The following is a 5,000-nucleotide window of genomic DNA, read 5'->3' on the forward strand; positions in this document are numbered from 1 at the left end:
CTTATATATCTCGCCTGATCGAGCCTGATCGAGCGATGAGCGTGGTATCATGTTGCAAGTGGCTGCATGGCTTAGCTTACTAAATGCAAATGCATAAGAGTAATATTCTTAGCATTCCTAGAGCCTACGGCCACACCACACTGAATGCACCCGATCTCGACTGATCTCGGAAGTTAAGCAGTGTCAGGCCTAGTTAGTACCTGGATGGGAGACCGCCTGGGAATACCAGGTGCTGTAGGCTTTTTTGTGCTCCAAGTTCAGGAAGTGAGCCCTTTCTCAATTGCCTTTTAAAACTGCAAGGTCTAGCCGACTAGATGCTTAAAAGTACAAAACTCACTAGGCCCAGAGCCTACGGCCACACCACACTGAATGTGCCCGATCTCGGAAGCTAAGCAGGGTCAGGCCTAGTTAGTACCTGGATGGGAGACTGCCTGGGAATACCAGGTGCTGTAGGCTTTTTTGTGCTCCATGATTAGTAATTGCGCAACTTCTCAATTATTTTTCAAATTTGGTATGTTTCCAAAATAATTGTATCCCGTTTTATAGCGGAAATGTTGGACAACATCATGAGGGCTGGAGCTACCTTTTTACATAGAATTAGCATACAGGTAGTGTGTTCATGGGTAATAAATCGACTTTCACATGTAATGCAGTACAGAGAATATTGAGTCCTTCAAGAGGCATGAAAGAAAACCATTATTGTGTTGATTGTTCTCTCCACCTCCCTGCAACAGACACAGGATGGATGAATTAAAGTTATCCTACCAGACATAGGAGTCCTGAATGGGCCCACCAGTCTTATATATCTCGCCTGATCGAGCCTGATCGAGCGATGAGCGTGGTATCATGTTGCAAGTGGCTGCATGGCTTAGCTTACTAAATGCAAATGCATAAGAGTAATATTCTTAGCATTCCTAGAGCCTACGGCCACACCACACTGAATGCACCCGATCTCGTCTGATCTCGGAAGTTAAGCAGTGTCAGGCCTAGTTAGTACCTGGATGGGAGACCGCCTGGGAATACCAGGTGCTGTAGGCTTTTTTGTGCTCCAAGTTCAGGAAGTGAGCCCTTTCTCAATTGCCTTTTAAAACTGCAAGGTCTAGCCGACTAGATGCTTAAAAGTACAACACTCACTAGGCCTAGAGCCTACGGCCACACCACACTGAATGCGCCTGATCTCGTCTGATCTCAGAAGCTAAGCAGTGTCGGGCCTAGTTAGTACCTGGATGGGAGACCGCCTGGGAATACCAGGTGCTGTAGGCTTTTTTGTACTCCAAGTTCAGGAAGTGAGCCATTTCTCAATTGCCTTTCAAAACTGCAAGGTCTAGCCGACTAGATGCTTAAAAGTACAAAACTCACTAGGCCCAGAGCCTACGGCCACACCACACTGAATGCGCCCAATCTCGTCTGATCTCGGAAGCTAAGCAGTGTCGGGCCTAGTTAGTACCTGGATGGGAGACCACCTGGGAATACCAGGTGCTGTAGGCTTTTTTGTGCTCCAAGTTCAGGAAGTGAGCCATTTCACAATTGCCTTTCAAAACTGCAAGGTCTAGCCGACTAGATGCTTAAAAGTACAAACTCACTAGGCCCAGAGCCTACGGCCACACCACACTGAATGCGCCCGATCTCGGAAGCTAAGCAGGGTCGGGCCTAGTTAGTACCTGGATGGGAGACCGCCTGGGAATACCAGGTGCTGTAGGCTTTTTTGTGCTCCAAGTTCAGGAAGTGAGCCATTTCTCAATTGCCTTTCAAAATTGCAAGGTCTAGCTGACTAGATGCTTAAAAGTACAAAACTCACTAGGCCCAGAGCCTACGGCCACACCACACTGATTGCGCCCGATCTCGTCTGATCTCGGAAGCTAAGCAGTGTCGGGCCTCGTTAGTACCTGGATGGGAGACCGCCTGGGAATACCAGGTGCTGTAGGCTTTTTTGTGCTCCAAGTTCAGGAAGTGAGCCATTTCTCAATTGCCTTTCAAAACTGCAAGGTCTAGCCGACTAGATGCTTAAAAGTACAAAACTCACTAGGCCCAGAGCCTACGGCCACACCACACTGAATGCGCCCGATCTCGGAAGCTAAGCAGGGTCAGGCCTAGTTAGTACCTGGATGGGAGACTGCCTGGGAATACCAGGTGCTGTAGGCTTTTTTGTGCTCCATGATTAGTAATTGCGCAACTTCTCAATTATTTTTCAAATTTGGTATGTTTCCAAAATAATTGTATCCCGTTTTATAGCGGAAATGTTGGACAACATCATGAGGGCTGGAGCTACCTTTTTACATAGAATTAGCATACAGGTAGTGTGTTCATGGGTAATAAATCGACTTTCACATGTAATGCAGTACAGAGAATATTGAGTCCTTCAAGAGGCATGAAAGAAAACCATTATTGTGTTGATTGTTCTCTCCACCTCCCTGCAACAGACAAAGGATGGATGAATTAAAGTTATCCTACCAGACATAGGAGTCCTGAATGGGCCCACCAGTCTTATATATCTCGCCTGATCGAGCCTGATCGAGCGATGAGCGTGGTATCATGTTGCAAGTGGCTGCATGGCTTAGCTTACTAAATGCAAATGCATAAGAGTAATATTCTTAGCATTCCTAGAGCCTACGGCCACACCACACTGAATGCACCCGATCTCGACTGATCTCGGAAGTTAAGCAGTGTCAGGCCTAGTTAGTACCTGGATGGGAGACCGCCTGGGAATACCAGGTGCTGTAGGCTTTTTTGTGCTCCAAGTTCAGGAAGTGAGCCCTTTCTCAATTGCCTTTTAAAACTGCAAGGTCTAGCCGACTAGATGCTTAAAAGTACAAAACTCACTAGGCCCAGAGCCTACGGCCACACCACACTGAATGCGCCTGATCTCGTCTGATCTCAGAAGCTAAGCAGTGTCGGGCCTAGTTAGTACCTGGATGGGAGACCGCCTGGGAATACCAGGTGCTGTAGGCTTTTTTGTACTCCAAGTTCAGGAAGTGAGCCATTTCTCAATTGCCTTTCAAAACTGCAAGGTCTAGCCGACTAGATGCTTAAAAGTACAAAACTCACTAGGCCCAGAGCCTACGGCCACACCACACTGAATGCGCCCAATCTCGTCTGATCTCGGAAGCTAAGCAGTGTCGGGCCTAGTTAGTACCTGGATGGGAGACCACCTGGGAATACCAGGTGCTGTAGGCTTTTTTGTGCTCCAAGTTCAGGAAGTGAGCCATTTCACAATTGCCTTTCAAAACTGCAAGGTCTAGCCGACTAGATGCTTAAAAGTACAAACTCACTAGGCCCAGAGCCTACGGCCACACCACACTGAATGCGCCCGATCTCGGAAGCTAAGCAGGGTCGGGCCTAGTTAGTACCTGGATGGGAGACCACCTGGGAATACCAGGTGCTGTAGGCTTTTTTGTGCTCCAAGTTCAGGAAGTGAGCCATTTCTCAATTGCCTTTCAAAATTGCAAGGTCTAGCTGACTAGATGCTTAAAAGTACAAAACTCACTAGGCCCAGAGCCTACGGCCACACCACACTGAATGTGCCTGATCTCGTCTGATCTCAGAAGCTAAGCAGTGTCGGGCCTCGTTAGTACCTGGATGGAAGACCGCCTGGGAATACCAGGTGCTGTAGGCTTTTTTGTACTCCAAGTTCAGGAAGTGAGCCATTTCTCAATTGCCTTTCAAAACTGCAAGGTCTAGCCGACTAGATGCTTAAAAGTACAAAACTCACAAGAACCAGAGCCTACGGCCACACCACACTGAATGCGCCCGATCTCGTCTGATCTCGGAAGCTAAGCAGTGTCGGGCCTCGTTAGTACCTGGATGGGAGACTGCCTGGGAATACCAGGTGCTGTAGGCTTTTTTGTGCTCCAAGTTCAGGAAGTGAGCCATTTCTCAATTGCCTTTCAAAACTGCAAGGTCTAGCTGACTAGATGCTTAAAAGTACAAAACTCACTAGGCCCAGAGCCTACGGCCACACCACACTGATTGCGCCCGATCTCGTCTGATCTCGGAAGCTAAGCAGTGTCGGGCCTAGTTAGTACCTGGATGGGAGACCGCCTGGGAATACCAGGTGCTGTAGGCTTTTTTGTACTCCAAGTTCAGGAAGTGAGCCATTTCTCAATTGCCTTTCAAAACTGCAAGGTCTAGCCGACTAGATGCTTAAAAGTACAAAACTCACTAGGCCCAGAGCCTACGGCCACACCACACTGAATGCGCCCGATCTCGTCTGATCTCGGAAGCTAAGCAGTGTCGGGCCTAGTTAGTACCTGGATGGGAGACCACCTGGGAATACCAGGTGCTGTAGGCTTTTTTGTGCTCCAAGTTCAGGAAGTGAGCCATTTCACAATTGCCTTTCAAAACTGCAAGGTCTAGCCGACTAGATGCTTAAAAGTACAAACTCACTAAGCCCAGAGCCTACGGCCACACCACACTGAATGCGCCCGATCTCGGAAGCTAAGCAGGGTCGGGCCTAGTTAGTACCTGGATGGGAGACTGCCTGGGAATACCAGGTGCTGTAGGCTTTTTTTGTGCTCCATGATTAGTAATTGCGCAACTTCTCAATTATTTTTCAAATTTGGTATGTTTCCAAAATAATTGTATCCCGTTTTATAGCGGAAATGTTGGACAACATCATGAGGGCTGGAGCTACCTTTTTACATAGAATTAGCATACAGGTAGTGTGTTCATGGGTAATAAATCAACTTTCACATGTAATGCAGTACAGAGAATATTGAGTCCTTCAAGAGGCATGAAAGAAAACCATTATTGTGTTGATTGTTCTCTCCACCTCCCTGCAACAGACACAGGATGGATGAATTAAAGTTATCCTACCAGACATAGGAGTCCTGAATGGGCCCACCAGTCTTATATATCTCGCCTGATCGAGCCTGATCGAGCGATGAGCGTGGTATCATGTTGCAAGTGGCTGCATGGCTTAGCTTACTAAATGCAAATGCATAAGAGTAATATTCTTAGCATTCCTAGAGCCTACGGCCACACCACACTGAATGCACCCGATC

At 47.6% G+C, this 5,000-nt stretch overlaps 13 non-coding genes and 5 pseudogenes across 13 annotated transcripts in view; all 18 read left to right on the forward strand.

The window, feature by feature from the left end:
* The first annotated feature begins 122 nt into the window (after window positions 1-122).
* On the forward strand, window positions 123-241 carry LOC138538208 (5S ribosomal RNA). Its single transcript, XR_011286316.1, has one exon. It is a non-coding gene; the product is annotated as a 5S ribosomal RNA (ribosomal RNA).
* A 106-nt stretch (window positions 242-347) lies between these two features.
* Window positions 348-456, forward strand: LOC138545945 (5S ribosomal RNA; annotated as a pseudogene).
* A 463-nt stretch (window positions 457-919) lies between these two features.
* LOC138548695 (5S ribosomal RNA) lies at window positions 920-1,038 on the forward strand. The gene has a single exon (XR_011292487.1). It is a non-coding gene; the product is annotated as a 5S ribosomal RNA (ribosomal RNA).
* A 106-nt stretch (window positions 1,039-1,144) lies between these two features.
* Window positions 1,145-1,263, forward strand: LOC138539023 (5S ribosomal RNA). The gene has a single exon (XR_011287103.1). It is a non-coding gene; the product is annotated as a 5S ribosomal RNA (ribosomal RNA).
* A 106-nt stretch (window positions 1,264-1,369) lies between these two features.
* Window positions 1,370-1,488, forward strand: LOC138537673 (5S ribosomal RNA). Its single transcript, XR_011285802.1, has one exon. It is a non-coding gene; the product is annotated as a 5S ribosomal RNA (ribosomal RNA).
* A 105-nt stretch (window positions 1,489-1,593) lies between these two features.
* On the forward strand, window positions 1,594-1,702 carry LOC138542833 (5S ribosomal RNA; annotated as a pseudogene).
* Window positions 1,703-1,808: 106 nt separating this feature from the next.
* Window positions 1,809-1,927, forward strand: LOC138536839 (5S ribosomal RNA). The gene has a single exon (XR_011285000.1). It is a non-coding gene; the product is annotated as a 5S ribosomal RNA (ribosomal RNA).
* Window positions 1,928-2,033: 106 nt separating this feature from the next.
* Window positions 2,034-2,142, forward strand: LOC138544927 (5S ribosomal RNA; annotated as a pseudogene).
* Window positions 2,143-2,605: 463 nt separating this feature from the next.
* On the forward strand, window positions 2,606-2,724 carry LOC138538209 (5S ribosomal RNA). The gene has a single exon (XR_011286317.1). It is a non-coding gene; the product is annotated as a 5S ribosomal RNA (ribosomal RNA).
* Window positions 2,725-2,830: 106 nt separating this feature from the next.
* On the forward strand, window positions 2,831-2,949 carry LOC138539034 (5S ribosomal RNA). Its single transcript, XR_011287114.1, has one exon. It is a non-coding gene; the product is annotated as a 5S ribosomal RNA (ribosomal RNA).
* Window positions 2,950-3,055: 106 nt separating this feature from the next.
* LOC138537674 (5S ribosomal RNA) lies at window positions 3,056-3,174 on the forward strand. Its single transcript, XR_011285803.1, has one exon. It is a non-coding gene; the product is annotated as a 5S ribosomal RNA (ribosomal RNA).
* A 105-nt stretch (window positions 3,175-3,279) lies between these two features.
* LOC138542760 (5S ribosomal RNA) lies at window positions 3,280-3,388 on the forward strand (annotated as a pseudogene).
* Window positions 3,389-3,494: 106 nt separating this feature from the next.
* On the forward strand, window positions 3,495-3,613 carry LOC138541697 (5S ribosomal RNA). The gene has a single exon (XR_011289698.1). It is a non-coding gene; the product is annotated as a 5S ribosomal RNA (ribosomal RNA).
* A 106-nt stretch (window positions 3,614-3,719) lies between these two features.
* LOC138540450 (5S ribosomal RNA) lies at window positions 3,720-3,838 on the forward strand. Its single transcript, XR_011288497.1, has one exon. It is a non-coding gene; the product is annotated as a 5S ribosomal RNA (ribosomal RNA).
* Window positions 3,839-3,944: 106 nt separating this feature from the next.
* On the forward strand, window positions 3,945-4,063 carry LOC138548508 (5S ribosomal RNA). Its single transcript, XR_011292307.1, has one exon. It is a non-coding gene; the product is annotated as a 5S ribosomal RNA (ribosomal RNA).
* Window positions 4,064-4,169: 106 nt separating this feature from the next.
* Window positions 4,170-4,288, forward strand: LOC138545655 (5S ribosomal RNA). The gene has a single exon (XR_011290842.1). It is a non-coding gene; the product is annotated as a 5S ribosomal RNA (ribosomal RNA).
* A 105-nt stretch (window positions 4,289-4,393) lies between these two features.
* On the forward strand, window positions 4,394-4,502 carry LOC138543275 (5S ribosomal RNA; annotated as a pseudogene).
* Window positions 4,503-4,966: 464 nt separating this feature from the next.
* Window positions 4,967-5,000, forward strand: part of LOC138542155 (5S ribosomal RNA) — a 119-nt gene continuing 85 nt past the window's right edge. The window contains exon 1 of the ribosomal RNA XR_011290143.1: window positions 4,967-5,000. This exon is cut by the window's right edge and continues 85 nt beyond it. This is a non-coding gene — a ribosomal RNA (5S ribosomal RNA).

Source organism: Ambystoma mexicanum, unplaced genomic scaffold (genome assembly GCF_040938575.1).
Source record: "Ambystoma mexicanum isolate Mex_15411 unplaced genomic scaffold, UKY_AmexF1_1 Mex_scaf10, whole genome shotgun sequence".
NCBI classification, from domain to species: domain Eukaryota; kingdom Metazoa; phylum Chordata; class Amphibia; order Caudata; family Ambystomatidae; genus Ambystoma; species Ambystoma mexicanum.